The sequence below is a fragment of the Balaenoptera borealis genome (assembly GCF_965194805.1).
Source record: "Balaenoptera borealis genome assembly, contig: HAP1_SCAFFOLD_137, whole genome shotgun sequence".
Taxonomy (NCBI): Eukaryota; Metazoa; Chordata; class Mammalia; order Artiodactyla; family Balaenopteridae; genus Balaenoptera; species Balaenoptera borealis.
The window spans coordinates 1,239,037-1,255,017 of NW_028123955.1; positions in this window are offsets into that span (position 1 = coordinate 1,239,037).

A 15,981-nucleotide genomic window follows, 5' to 3' on the forward strand; every position below is an offset into this window, starting at 1 on the left:
ATCCTAATGTGATTTCTTTATAATGGGTGTGTTCCTTATCTTATCCCAGTGTCTAAACTCTTCTCCATGGCTGGACCCCCAAATAATATTCCTTTACGTGCTAAGGGGTATCTAGAGAGTGGGATAGGTTTAATAACTACCCTAACCCTTACGTGTACCCTAACCCTAACCCCTACCCTAACCCTAACACGTACCCTAATCCTAACCCGTACCCTAAACAGAGCCCTAACCCTATCACTAACCCTAACCCTAACCCTAACCCATACACTACGCCGTACCCGCACCCCTCCCCGAACCCGTACCCTAAGCCGTACCCTAAGCCTAACCCTGAGCCTAACCCTAACCCTAGGCTACCCTTGACTGCTTCTGCCTCCAATAGATTTCCTAAGCACTAGTGTTTTAAGGAACAGCTTAAAAAGAGAATCCTAATGTGATTTCTTTATAATGGGTGTGTTCCTTATCTTATCCCAGTGTGTAAACTCTTCTCCATGGCTGAACCCCCAAATAATATTCCTTTACGTGCTAAGGGGTGTCTAGAGAGTGGGATAGGTTTAATAACTACCATAACCCTAATGCGTACCCTAACCCTAACCCCTACCCTAACCCTAACACGTACACTATTCCTAACCCGTACCCTAAACCGAGCCCTAACCCTAAAACTAACCCTAACCCTAACCCTAACCCATGCCCTTCGCCGTACCCGCACCCCTCCCTGAACCCGTACCCTAAGCCGTACCCTAAACCTAACCCTAAGCCTAACCCTAACCCTAGGCTACCCTTGACTGCTTCTGCCTCCAATAGATTTCCTAAGCACTAGTGTATTAAGGAACAGCTTAAAAAGAGAATCCTAATGTGATTTCTTTATAATGGGTGTGTTCCTTATCTTATCCTAGTGTCTAAATTCTTCTCCATGGCTGGACCCCCAAATAATATTCCTTTACGTGCTAAGGGGTATCTAGAGAGTGGGATAGGTTTAATAACTACCCTAACCCTAACACGTACCCTAACCCTAACCCCTACCCTAACCCTAACACGTACCCTAATCCTAACCCATACCCTAAACCGAGCCCTAACCCTAACACTAACCCTAACCCTAACCCTAACCAATACCCTACGCCGTACTCGAACCCCTCCCCCAACCCGTACCCTAAGCCGTACCCTAAGCCTAACCCTAAGCCTAACCCTAACCCTAGGCTACCCTTGACTGCTTCTGCCTCCAATAGATTTCCTAAGCACTAGTGTTTTAAAGAACAGCTTAAAAAGAGAATCCTAATGTGATTTCTTTATAATGGGTGTGTTCCTTATCTTATCCTAGTGTCTAAACCCTTCTCCATGGCTGGACCCCCAAATAATATTCCTTTACGTGCTAAGGGGTATCTAGAGAGTGGGATAGGTTTAATAACTACTCTAACCCTAACGCGTACCCTAACCCTAACCCCTACCCTAACCCTAACACGTACCCTATTCCTAACCCGTACCCTAAACCGAGCCCTAACCCTAACACTAACCCTAACCCTAACCCTAACCCATACCCTACGCCGTACCCGCACCCCTCCCCGAACCCGTACCCTAATCCGTACCCTAACCCTAACCCTGAGCCTAACCCTAACCCTAGGCTACCCTTGACTGCTTCTGCCTCCAATAGATTTCCTAAGCACTAGTGTTTTAAGGAACAGCTTAAAAAGAGAATCCTAATGTGATTTCTTTATAATGGGTGTGTTCCTTATCTTATCCTAGTGTCTAAACTCTTCTCCATGGCTGGACCCCCAAATAATATTCCTTTACGTGCTAAGGGATATCTAGAGAGTGGGATAGGTTTAATAACTACCCTAACCCTAACGCGTACCCTAACCCTAACCCCTACTCTAACCCTAACACGTACCCTAATCCTAACCCATACCCTAAACCGAGCCCTAACCCTAACACTAACCCTAACCCTAACCCTAACCCATACCCTACGCCGTACAGAAACCCCTCCCCGAACCCGTACCCTAAGCCGTACCCTATCCCTAACCCTAAGCCTAGGCTACCCTTGACTGCTTCTGCCTCCAATAGATTTCCTAAGCACTAGTGTTTTAAGGAACAGCTTAAAAAGAGAATCCTAATGTGATTTCTTTATAATGGGTGTGTTCCTTATCTTATCCCAGTGTCTAAACTGTTCTCCATGGCTGGACCCCCAAATAATATTCCTTTACGTGCTAAGGGGTATCTAGAGAGTGGGATAGGTTTAATAACTACCCTAACCCTTACGTGTACCCTAACCCTAACCCCTACCCTAACCCTAACACGTACCCTAATCCTAACCCGTACCCTAAACAGAGCCCTAACCCTATCACTAACCCTAACCCTAACCCTAACCCATACCCTACGCCGTACCCGCACCCCTCCCCGAACCCGTACCCTAAGCCGTACCCTAAGCCTAACCCTGAGCCTAACCCTAACCCTAGGCTACCCTTGACTGCTTCTGCCTCCAATAGATTTCCTAAGCACTAGTGTTTTAAGGAACAGCTTAAAAAGAGAATCCTAATGTGATTTCTTTATAATCGGTGTGTTCCTTATCTTATCCCAGTGTGTAAACTCTTCTCCATGGCTGAACCCCCAAATAATATTCCTTTACGTGCTAAGGGGTGTCTAGAGAGTGGGATATGTTTAATAACTACCCTAACCCTAACGCATACCCTAACCCTAACCCCTACCCTAACCCTAACACGTACCCTATTCCTAACCCGTACCCTAAACCGAGCCCTAACCCTAACACTAACCCTAACCCTAACCCTAACCCATGCCCTACGCCGTACCCGCACCCCTCCCTGAACCCGTACCCTAAGCCGTACCCTAACCCTAACCCTAAGCCTAACACTAATCCTAGGCTACCCTTGACTGCTTCTGCCTCCAATAGATTTCCTAAGCACTAGTGTTTTAAGGAACAGCTTAAAAAGAGAATCCTAATGTGATTTCTTTATAATGGGTGTGTTCCTTATCTTATCCCAGTGTCTAAACTCTTCTCCATGGCTGGACCCCCAAATAATATTCCTTTACGTGCTAAGGGGTATCTAGAGAGTGGGATAGGTTTAATAACTACCCTAACCCTTACGTGTACCCTAACCCTAACCCCTACCCTAACCCTAACACGTACCCTAATCCTAACCCGTACCCTAAACCGAGCCCTAACCCTAACACTAACCCTAACCCTAAACCTAACCCTAACCCATACCCTACGCCGTACAGAAACCCCTCCCCGAACCCGTACCCTAAGCCGTACCCTAAGCCTAACCCTAACCTTAGGCTACCCTTGACTGCTTCTGCATCCAATAGATTTCCTAAGCACTAGTGTTTTAAGGAACAGCTTAAAAAGAGAATCCTAATGTGATTTCTTTATAATGGGTGTGTTCCTTATCTTATCCCAGTGTCTAAACTCTTCTCCATGGCTGGACCCCCAAATAATATTCCTTTACGTGCTAAGGGGTATCTAGAGAGTGGGATAGGTTTAATAACTACCCTAACCCTTACGTGTACCCTAACCCTAACCCCTACTCTAACCCTAACACGTACCCTAATCCTAACCCGTACCCTAAACAGAGCCCTAACCCTATCACTAACCCTAACCCTAACCCTAACCCATACCCTACTCCGTACCCGCACCCCTCCCTGAACCCGTACCCTAAGCCGTACCCTAAGCCTAACCCTGAGCCTAACCCTAACCCTAGGCTACCCTTGACTGCTTCTGCCTCCAATAGATTTCCTAAACACTAGTGTATTAAGGAACAGCTTAAAAAGAGAATCCTAATGTGATTTCTTTATAATGGGTGTGTTCCTCATCTTATCCCAGTGTGTAAACTCTTCTCCATGGCTGAACCCCCAAATAATATTCCTTTACGTGCTAAGGGGTGTCTAGAGAGTGGGATAGGTTTAATAACTACCCTAACCCTAATGCGTACCCTAACCCTAACCAATACCCTAACCCTAACACGTACCCTATTCCTAACCCGTACCCTAAACCGAGCCCTAACCCTAACACTAACCCTAACCCTAACCCTAACCCATGCCCTACGCCGTACCCGCACCCCTCCCTGAACCCGTACCCTAAGCCGTACCCTAAACCTAACCCTAAGCCTAACCCTAACCCTAGGCTACCCTTGACTGCTTCTGCCTCCAATAGATTTCCTAAGCACTAGTGTTTTAAGGAACAGCTTAAAAAGAGAATCCTAATGTGATTTCTTTATAATGGGTGTGTTCCTTATCTTATCCCAGTGTGTAAAGTCTTCTCCATGGCTGAACCCCCAAATAATATTCCTTTACGTGCTAAAGGGTATCTAGAGAGTGGGATAGGTTTAATAACTACCCTAACCCTAACGCGTACCCTAACCCTAACCCCTACCCTAACCCTAACACGTACCCTAATCCTAACCCATACCCTAAACCGAGCCCTAACCCTAACACTAACCCTAACCCTAACCCTAACCAATACCCTACGCCGTACTCGAACCCCTCCCCCAACCCGTACCCTAAGCCGTACCCTAAGCCTAACCCTAAGCCTAAGCCTAACCCTAGGCTACCCTTGACTGCTTCTGCCTCCAATAGATTTCCTAAGCACTAGTGTTTTAAAGAACAGCTTAAAAAGAGAATCCTAATGTGATTTCTTTATAATGGGTGTGTTCCTTATCTTATCCTAGTGTCTAAACCCTTCTCCATGGCTGGACCCCCAAATAATATTCCTTTACGTGCTAAGGGGTATCTAGAGAGTGGGATAGGTTTAATAACTACTCTAACCCTAACGCGTACCCTAACCCTAACCCCTACCCTAACCCTAACACGTACCCTATTCCTAACCCGTACCCTAAACCGAGCCCTAACCCTAACACTAACCCTAACCCTAACCCTAACCCATACCCTACGCCGTACCCGCACCCCTCCCCGAACCCGTACCCTAATCCGTACCCTAACCCTAACCCTGAGCCTAACCCTAACCCTAGGCTACCCTTGACTGCTTCTGCCTCCAATAGATTTCCTAAGCACTAGTGTTTTAAGGAACAGCTTAAAAAGAGAATCCTAATGTGATTTCTTTATAATGGGTGTGTTCCTTATCTTATCCTAGTGTCTAAACTCTTCTCCATGGCTGGACCCCCAAATAATATTCCTTTACGTGCTAAGGGATATCTAGAGAGTGGGATAGGTTTAATAACTACCCTAACCCTAACGCGTACCCTAACCCTAACCCCTACTCTAACCCTAACACGTACCCTAATCCTAACCCATAACCTAAACCGAGCCCTAACCCTAACACTAACCCTAACCCTAACCCTAACCCATACCCTACGCCGTACAGAAACCCCTCCCCGAACCCGTACCCTAAGCCGTACCCTATCCCTAACCCTAAGCCTAGGCTACCCTTGACTGCTTCTGCCTCCAATAGATTTCCTAAGCACTAGTGTTTTAAGGAACAGCTTAAAAAGAGAATCCTAATGTGATTTCTTTATAATGGGTGTGTTCCTTATCTTATCCTAGTGTCTAAACTCTTCTCCATGGCTGGACCCCCAAATAATATTCCTTTACGTGCTAAGGGGTATCTAGAGAGTGGGATAGGTTTAATAACTACCCTAACCCTAACGCGTACCCTAACCCTAACCCCGACCCTAACCCTAACACGTACCCTAATCCTAACCCGTACCCTAAACCGAGCCCTAACCCTAACACTAACCCTAACCCTAAACCTAACCCTAACCCATACCCTACGCCGTACAGAAACCCCTCCCCGAACCCGTACCCTAAGCCGTACCCTAAGCCTAACCCTAACCTTAGGCTACCCTTGACTGCTTCTGCATCCAATAGATTTCCTAAGCACTAGTGTTTTAAGGAACAGCTTAAAAAGAGAATCCTAATGTGATTTCTTTATAATGGGTGTGTTCCTTATCTTATCCCAGTGTCTAAACTGTTCTCCATGGCTGGACCCCCAAATAATATTCCTTTACGTGCTAAGGGGTGTCTAGAGAGTGGGATAGGTTTAATAACTACCCTAACCCTAATGCGTACCCTAACCCTAACCCCTACCCTAACCCTAACACGTACCCTAATCCTAACCCGTACCCTAAACAGAGCCCTAACCCTATCACTAACCCTAACCCTAACCCTAACCCATACCCTACGCCGTACCCGCACCCCTCCCCGAACCCGTACCCTAAGCCGTACCCTAAGCCTAACCCTGAGCCTAACCCTAACCCTAGGCTACCCTTGACTGCTTCTGCCTCCAATAGATTTCCTAAGCACTAGTGTTTTAAGGAACAGCTTAAAAAGAGAATCCTAATGTGATTTCTTTATAATCGGTGTGTTCCTTATCTTATCCCAGTGTGTAAACTCTTCTCCATGGCTGAACCCCCAAATAATATTCCTTTACGTGCTAAGGGGTGTCTAGAGAGTGGGATAGGTTTAATAACTACCCTAACCCTAATGCGTACCCTAACCCTAACCCCTACCCTAACCCTAACACGTACCCTATTCCTAACCCGTACCCTAAACCGAGCCCTAACCCTAACACTAACCCTAACCCTAACCCTAAACCATGCCCTACGCCGTACCCGCACCCCTCCCTGAACCCGTACCCTAAGCCGTACCCTAACCCTAACCCTAAGCCTAACCCTAACCCTAGGCTACCCTTGACTGCTTCTGCCTCCAATAGATTTCCTAAGCACTAGTGTTTTAAGGAACAGCTTAAAAAGAGAATCCTAATGTGATTTCTTTATAATGGGTGTGTTCCTTATCTTATCCTAGTGTCTAAACTCTTCTCCATGGCTGGACCCCCAAATAATATTCCTTTACGTGCTAAAGAGTATCTAGAGAGTGGGATAGGTTTAATAACTACCCTAACCCTAACGCGTACCCTAACCCTAACCCCTACCCTAACCCTAACACGTACCCTAATCCTAACCCGTACCCTAAACCGAGCCCTAACCCTAACACTAACCCTAACCCTAACCCTAACCCATGCCCTACGCCGTACCCGCACCCCTCCCTGAACCCGTACCCTAAGCCGTACCCTAACCCTAACCCTAAGCCTAACACTAATCCTAGGCTACCCTTGACTGCTTCTGCCTCCAATAGATTTCCTAAGCACTAGTGTTTTAAGGAACAGCTTAAAAAGAGAATCCTAATGTGATTTCTTTATAATGGGTGTGTTCCTTATCTTATCCTAGTGTCTAAACTCTTCTCCATGGCTGGACCCCCAAATAATATTCCTTTACGTGCTAAGGGGTATCTAGAGAGTGGGATAGGTTTAATAACTACCCTAACCCTAACGCGTACCCTAACCCTAACCCCTACCCTAACCCTAACAAGTACCCTAATCCTAACCCGTACCCTAAACTGAGCCCTAACCCTAACACTAACCCTAACCCTAACCCTAACCCATACCCTACGCCGTACCCGCACCCCTCCCCGAACCCGTACCCTAAGCCGTACCCTAAGCCTAACCCTAAGCATAACCCTAACCCTAGGCTACCCTTGACTGCTTCTGCCTCCAATAGATTTCCTAAGCACTAGTGTTTTAAGGAACAGCTTTAAAAGAGAATCCTAATGTGATTTCTTTATAATGGGTGTGTTCCTTATCTTATCCCAGTGTCTAAACTCTTCTCCATGGCTGGACACCCAAATAATATTCCTTTACGTGCTAAGGGGTATCTAGAGAGTGGGATAGGTTTAATAACTACCCTAACCCTAACGCGTACCCTAACCCTAACCCCTACCCTAACCCTAACACGTACCCTATTCCTAACCCGTACCCTAAACCGAGCCCTAACCCTAACACTAACCCTAACCCATACCCTACGCCGTACCCGCACCCCTCCCCGAACCCGTCCCCTAAGCCGTACCCTGACCCTAACCCTAAGCCTAACCCTAACCCTAGGCTACCCTTGACTGCTTCTGCCTCCAATAGATTTCCTAAGCACTAGTGTTTTAAGGAACAGCTTAAAAAGAGAATCCTAATGTGATTTCTTTATAATGGGTGTGTTCCTTATCTTATCCTAGTGTCTAAACTCTTCTCCATGGCTGGACCCCCAAATAATATTCCTTTACGTGCTAAGGGGTATCTAGAGAGTGGGATAGGTTTAATAACTACCCTAACCCTAACGCGTACCCTAACCCTAACCCCTACCCTAACCCTAACACGTACCCTATTCCTAACCCGTACCCTAAACCGAGCCCTAACCCTAACACTAACCCTAACCCTAACCCTAACCCATACCCTACGCCATACCCGCACTCCTCCCCGAACCCGTCCCCTAAGCCGTACCCTAAGCCTAACCCTAAGCCTAACCCTAACCCTAGGCTACCCTTGACTGCTTCTGCCTCCAATAGATTTCCTAAGCACTAGTGTTTTAAGGAACAGCTTAAAAAGAGAATCCTAATGTGATTTCTTTATAATGGGTGTGTTCCTTATCTTATCCTAGTGTCTAAACTCTTCTCCATGGCTGGACCCCCAAATAATATTCCTTTACGTGCTAAGGGGTATCTAGAGAGTGGGATAGGTTTAATAACTACCCTAACCCTAACGCGTACCCTAACCCTAACCCCTACCCTAACCCTAACACGTACCCTAATCCTAACCCATACCCTAAACCGAGCCCTAACCCTAACACTAACCCTAACCCTAACCCTAACCCATACCCTACGCCGTACCCGCACCCCTCCCCGAACCCGTACCCTAAGCCGTACCCTAAGCCTAACCCTAAGCCTAAACCTAATCCTAGGCTACCCTTGACTAATTCTGCCTCCAATAGATTTCCTAAGCACTAGTGTTTTAAGGAACAGCTTAAAAAGAGAATCCTAATGTGATTTCTTTATAATGGGTGTGTTCCTTATCTTATCCTAGTGTCTAAACTCTTCTCCATGGCTGGACCCCCAAATAATATTCCTTTACGTGCTAAGGGGTATCTAGAGAGTGGGATAGGTTTAATAACTACCCTAACCCTAACGCGTACCCTAACCCTAACCCCTACCCTAACCCTAACACGTACCCTATTCCTAACCCGTACCCTAAACCGAGCCCTAACCCTAACACTAACCCTAACCCTAACCCTAACCCATACCCTACGCCGTACCCGCACCCCTCCCCGAACCCGTACCCTAAGCCGTACCCTGACCCTAACCCTAAGCCTAACCCTAACCCTAGGCTACCCTTGACTGCTTCTGCCTCCAATAGATTTCCTAAGCACTAGTGTTTTAAGGAACAGCTTAAAAAGAGAATCCTAATGTGATTTCTTTATAATGGGTGTGTTCCTTATCTTATCCTAGTGTCTAAACTCTTCTCCATGGCTGGACCCCCAAATAATATTCCTTTACGTGCTAAGGGGTATCTAGAGAGTGGGATAGGTTTAATAACTACCCTAACCCTAACGCGTACCCTAACCCTAACCCCTACCCTAACCCTAACACGTACCCTATTCCTAACCCGTACCCTAAACCGAGCCCTAACCCTAACACTAATCCTAACCCTAACCCTAACCCATACCCTACGCCGTACCCGCACTCCTCCCCGAACCCGTACCCTAAGCCGTACCCTAAGCCTAACCCTAAGCCTAACCCTAACCCTAGGCTACCCTTGACTGCTTCTGCCTCCAATAGATTTCCTAAGCACTAGTGTTTTACGGAACAACTTAAAAAGAGAATCCTAATGTGATTTCTTTATAATGGGTGTGTTCCTTATCTTATCCTAGTGTCTAAACTCTTCTCCATGGCTGGACCCCCAAATAATATTCCTTTACGTGCTAAGGGGTATCTAGAGAGTGGGATAGGTTTAATAACTACTCTAACCCTAACGCGTACCCTAACCCTAACCCCTACCCTAACCCTAACACGTACCCTATTCCTAACCCGTACCCTAAACCGAGCCCTAACCCTAACACTAACCCTAACCCTAACCCTAACCCATACCCTACGCCGTACCCGCACCGCTCCCCGAACCCGTACCCTAATCCGTACCCTAACCCTAACCCTGAGCCTAACCCTAACCCTAGGCTACCCTTGACTGCTTCTGCCTCCAATAGATTTCCTAAGCACTAGTGTTTTAAGGAACAGCTTAAAAAGAGAATCCTAATGTGATTTCTTTATAATGGGTGTGTTCCTTATCTTATCCCAGTGTCTAAACTCTTCTCCATGGCTGGACCCCCAAATAATATTCCTTTACGTGCTAAGGGGTATCTAGAGAGTGGGATAGCTTTAATAACTACCCTAACCCTAACGCGTACCCTAACCTTAACCCCTACCCTAACCCTAACACGTACCCTAATCCTAACCCGTACCCTAAACCGAGCCCTAACACTAACACTAACCCTAACCCTAACCCTAACCCATACCCTACGCCGTACCCGCACCCCTCCCCGAACCCGTACCCTAAGCCGTACCCTAAGCCTAACCCTAAGCCTAACCCTAACCCTAGGCTACCCTTGACTGCTTCTGCCTCCAATAGATTTCCTAAGCACTAGTGTTTTAAGGAACAGCTTAAAAAGAGAATCCTAATGTGATTTCTTTATAATGGGTGTGTTCCTTATCTTATCCCAGTGTCTAAACTCTTCTCCACGGCTGGAGCCCCAAATAATATTCCTTTACGTGCTAAGGGGTATCTAGAGAGTGGGATAGGTTTAATAACTACCCTAACCCTAACGCGTACCCTAACCCTAACCCCTACCCTAACCCTAACACGTACCCTATTCCTAACCCGTACCCTAAACCGAGCCCTAACCCTAACACTAACCCTAACCCTAACCCTAACCCATACCCTACGCCGTACCCGCACCCCTCCCCGAACCCGTACGCTAAGCCGTACCCTAACCCTAACCCTAAGCCTAACCCTAACCCTAGGCTACCCTTGACTGCTTCTGCCTCCAATAGATTTCCTAAGCACTAGTGTTTTAAGGAACAGCTTAAAAAGAGAATCCTAATGTGATTTCTTTATAATGGGTGTGTTCCTTATCTTATCCTAGTGTCTAAACTCTTCTCCATGGCTGGACCCCCAAATAATATTCCTTTACGTGCTAAGGGGTATCTAGAGAGTGGGATAGGTTTAATAACTACCCTAACCCTAACGCGTACCCTAACCCTAACCCCTACCCTAACCCTAACACGTACCCTAATCCTAACCCGTACCCTAAACCGAGCCCTAACCCTAACACTAACCCTAACCCTAACCCTAACCCATACCCTACGCCGTACAGAAACCCCTCCCCGAACCCGTACCCTAAGCCGTACCCTATCCCTAACCCTAAGCCTAGGCTACCCTTGACTGCTTCTGCCTCCAATAGATTTCCTAAGCACTAGTGTTTTAAGGAACAGCTTAAAAAGAGAATCCTAATGTGATTTCTTTATAATGGGTGTGTTCCTTATCTTATCCCAGTGTCTAAACTCTTCTCCATGGCTGGACCCCCAAATAATATTCCTTTACGTGCTAAGGGGTATCTAGAGAGTGGGATAGGTTTAATAACTACCCTAACCCTTACGTGTACCCTAACCCTAACCCCTACCCTAACCCTAACACGTACCCTAATCCTAACCCGTACCCTAAACAGAGCCCTAACCCTATCACTAACCCTAACCCTAACCCTAACCCATACCCTATGCCGTACCCGCACCCCTCCCTGAACCCGTACCCTAAGCCGTACCCTAAGCCTAACCCTGAGCCTAACCCTAACCCTAGGCTACCCTTGACTGCTTCTGCCTCCAATAGATTTCCTAAACACTAGTGTTTTAAGGAACAGCTTAAAAAGAGAATCCTAATGTGATTTCTTTATAATGGGTGTGTTCCTTATCTTATCCCAGTGTGTAAACTCTTCTCCATGGCTGAACCCCCAAATAATATTCCTTTACGTGCTAAGGGGTGTCTAGAGAGTGGGATAGGTTTAATAACTACCCTAACCCTAATGCGTACCCTAACCCTAACCAATACCCTAACCCTAACACGTACCCTATTCCTAACCCGTACCCTAAACCGAGCCCTAACCCTAACACTAACCCTAACCCTAACCCTAACCCATGCCCTACGCCGTACCCGCACCCCTCCCTGAACCCGTACCCTAAGCCGTACCCTAACCCTAACCCTAAGCCTAACCCTAACCCTAGGCTACCCTTGACTGCTTCTGCCTCCAATAGATTTCCTAAGCACTAGTGTTTTAAGGAACAGCTTAAAAAGAGAATCCTAATGTGATTTCTTTATAATGGGTGTGTTCCTTATCTTATCCCAGTGTGTAAACTCTTCTCCATGGCTGAACCCCCAAATAATATTCCTTTACGTGCTAAAGGGTATCTAGAGAGTGGGATAGGTTTAATAACTACCCTAACCCTAACGCGTACCCTAACCCTAACCCCTACCCTAACCCTAACACGTACCCTAATCCTAACCCGTACCCTAAACCGAGCCCTAACCCTAACACTAACCCTAACCCTAACCCTAACCCATACCCTACGCCGTACCCGAACCCCTCCCCGAACCCGTACCCTAGGCCGTACCCTAAGCCTAACCCTGAGCCTAACCCTAACCCTAGCCTACACTTGACTGCTTCTGCCTCCAATAGATTTCCTAAGCACTAGTGTTTTAAGGAACAGCTTAAAAAGAGAATCCTAATGTGATTTCTTTATAATGGGTGTGTTCCTTATCTTATCCCAGTGTCTAAACTCTTCTCCATGGCTGGACCCCCAAATAATATTCCTTTACGTGCTAAGGGGTATCTAGAGAGTGGGATAGGTTTAATAACTACCCTAACCCTTACGTGTACCCTAACCCTAACCCCTACCCTAACCCTAACACGTACCCTAATCCTAACCCGTACCCTAAACAGAGCCCTAACCCTATCACTAACCCTAACCCTAACCCTAACCCATACCCTACGCCATACCCGCACCCCTCCCTGAACCCGTACCCTAAGCCGTACCCTAAGCCTAACCCTGAGCCTAACCATAACCCTAGGCTACCCTTGACTGCTTCTGCCTCCAATAGATTTCCTAAACACTAGTGTTTTAAGGAACAGCTTACAAAGAGAATCCTAATGTGATTTCTTTATAATGGGTGTGTTCCTTATCTTATCCCAGAGTGTAAACTCTTCTCCATGGCTGAACCCCCAAATAATATTCCTTTACGTGCTAAGGGGTGTCTAGAGAGTGGGATATGTTTAATAACTACCCTAACCCTAACGCATACCCTAACCCTAACCCCTACCCTAACCCTAACACGTACCCTATTCCTAACCCGTACCCTAAACCGAGCCCTAACCCTAACACTAACCCTAACCCTAACCCTAACCCATGCCCTACGCCGTACCCGCACCCCTCCCTGAACCCGTACCCTAAGCCGTACCCTAACCCTAACCCTAAGCCTAACACAAATCCTAGGCTACCCTTGACTGCTTCTGCCTCCAATAGATTTCCTAAGCACTAGTGTTTTAAGGAACAGCTTAAAAAGAGAATCCTAATGTGATTTCTTTATAATGGGTGTGTTCCTTATCTTATCCCAGTGTCTAAACTCTTCTCCATGGCTGGACCCCCAAATAATATTCCTTTACGTGCTAAGGGGTATCTAGAGAGTGGGATAGGTTTAATAACTACCCTAACCCTTACGTGTACCCTAACCCTAACCCCTACCCTAACCCTAACACGTACCCTAATCCTAACCCGTACCCTAAACCGAGCCCTAACCCTAACACTAACCCTAACCCTAAACCTAACCCTAACCCATACCCTACGCCGTACAGAAACCCCTCCCCGAACCCGTACCCTAAGCCGTACCCTAAGCCTAACCCTAACCTTAGGCTACCCTTGACTGCTTCTGCATCCAATAGATTTCCTAAGCACTAGTGTTTTAAGGAACAGCTTAAAAAGAGAATCCTAATGTGATTTCTTTATAATGGGTGTGTTCCTTATCTTATCCCAGTGTGTAAACTCTTCTCCATGGCTGAACCCCCAAATAATATTCCTTTACGTGCTAAGGGGTGTCTAGAGAGTGGGATAGGTTTAATAACTACCCTAACCCTTACGTGTACCCTAACCCTAACCCCTACCCTAACCCTAACACGTACCCTAATCCTAACCCGTACCCTAAACAGAGCCCTAACCCTATCACTAACCCTAACCCTAACCCTAACCCATACCCTACTCCGTACCCGCACCCCTCCCTGAACCCGTACCCTAAGCCGTACCCTAAGCCTAACCCTGAGCCTAACCCTAACCCTAGGCTACCCTTGACTGCTTCTGCCTCCAATAGATTTCCTAAACACTAGTGTTTTAAGGAACAGCTTAAAAAGAGAATCCTAATGTGATTTCTTTATAATGGGTGTGTTCCTTATCTTATCCCAGTGTGTAAACTCTTCTCCATGGCTGAACCCCCAAATAATATTCCTTTACGTGCTAAGGGGTGTCTAGAGAGTGGGATAGGTTTAATAACTACCCTAACCCTAACGCGTACCCTAACCCTAACCCCTACCCTAACCCTAACACGTACCCTAATCCTAACCCGTACCCTAAACCGAGCCCTAACCCTAACACTAACCCTAACCCTAACCCTAACCCATACCCTACGCCGTACCCGAACCCCTCCCCGAATCCGTACCCTAGGCCGTACCCTAAGCCTAACCCTGAGCCTAACCCTAACCCTAGGCTACCCTTGACTGCTTCTGCCTCCAATAGATTTCCTAAGCACTAGTGTTTTAAGGAACAGCTTACAAAGAGAATCCTAATGTGATTTCTTTATAATGGGTGTGTTCCTTATCTTATCCCAGTGTGTAAACTCTTCTCCATGGCTGAACCCCCAAATAATATTCCTTTACGTGCTAAGGGGTGTCTAGAAAGTGGGATATGTTTAATAACTACCCTAACCCTAACGCATACCCTAACCCTAACCCCTACCCTAACCCTAACACGTACCCTATTCCTAACCCGTACCCTAAACCGAGCCCTAACCCTAACACTAACCCTAACCCTAACCCTAACCCATGCCCTACGCCGTACCCGCACCCCTCCCTGAACCCGTACCCTAAGCCGTACCCTAACCCTAACCCTAAGCCTAACACTAATCCTAGGCTACCCTTGACTGCTTCTGCCTCCAATAGATTTCCTAAGCACTAGTGTTTTAAGGAACAGCTTAAAAAGAGAATCCTAATGTGATTTCTTTATAATGGGTGTGTTCCTTATCTTATCCCAGTGTCTAAACTCTTCTCCATGGCTGGACCCCCAAATAATATTCCTTTACGTGCTAAGGGGTATCTAGAGAGTGGGATAGGTTTAATAACTACCCTAACCCTTACGTGTACCCTAACCCTAACCCCTACCCTAACCCTAACACGTACCCTAATCCTAACCCGTACCCTAAACAGAGCCCTAACCCTATCACTAAACCTAACCCTAACCCTAACCCATACCCTACGCCGTACCCGCACCCCTCCCCGAACCCGTACCCTAAGCCGTACCCTAAGCCTAACCCTGAGCCTAACCCTAACCCTAGGCTACCCTTGACTGCTTCTGCCTCCAATAGATTTCCTAAGCACTAGTGTTTTAAGGAACAGCTTAAAAAGAGAATCCTAATGTGATTTCTTTATAATGGGTGTGTTCCTTATCTTATCCCAGTGTGTAAACTCTTCTCCATGGCTGAACCCCCAAATAATATTCCTTTACGTGCTAAGGGGTGTCTAGAGAGTGGGATAGGTTTAATAACTACCATAACCCTAATGCGTACCCTAACCCTAACCCCTACCCTAACCCTAACACGTACCCTAATCCTAACCCGTACCCTAAACAGAGCCCTAACCCTAACACTAACCCTAACCCTAACCCTAACCCATGCCCTACGCCGTACCCGCACCCCTCCCCGAACCCGTACCCTAAGCCGTACCCTAACCCTAACCCTAAGCCTAACCCTAACCCTAGGCTACCCTTGACTGCTTCTGCCTCCAATAGATTTCCTAAGCACTAGTGTTTTAAGGAACAGCTTAAAAAGAGAATCCTAATGTG